The 257-nt window shown below is 43.2% G+C and overlaps 1 protein-coding gene across 1 annotated transcript in view; it reads right to left on the bottom strand.

Moving 5' to 3' along the window:
* Window positions 1-257, bottom strand: part of tnika (TRAF2 and NCK interacting kinase a) — a 58,515-nt gene that overhangs the window by 24,525 nt on the left and 33,733 nt on the right. The gene's annotated exons all lie outside the window — the stretch shown is intronic.

Consider the following 257-nt stretch of genomic DNA (forward strand, 5'->3'; position numbering starts at 1 on the left):
GTATGTGTGTGCTGATGCACAAGCACACTAGTGAGCTTAACTGAATTCAATAATGGACTCTAAACAGGAACGAATTACCCAACCTGCAATAGCTTGCCCGATTTACAAACACACACTTTATAATCCCCTACCCACTGAGAGAGTTCCTTCTTCAGCAATATGCACCATGAACAGTGGGAGAGCTACACAGAGATGAGTAGGCTGGTATTCAGCATAAAAGAAGAAAGAAAAGCCTCTCTCTCTCAGACACACACACA

Source organism: Morone saxatilis, unplaced genomic scaffold (genome assembly GCF_004916995.1).
Source record: "Morone saxatilis isolate NCDOM2014 unplaced genomic scaffold, NCSU_SB_2.0 Contig3, whole genome shotgun sequence".
In the NCBI taxonomy this organism is placed as follows: Eukaryota; Metazoa; Chordata; class Actinopteri; family Moronidae; genus Morone; species Morone saxatilis.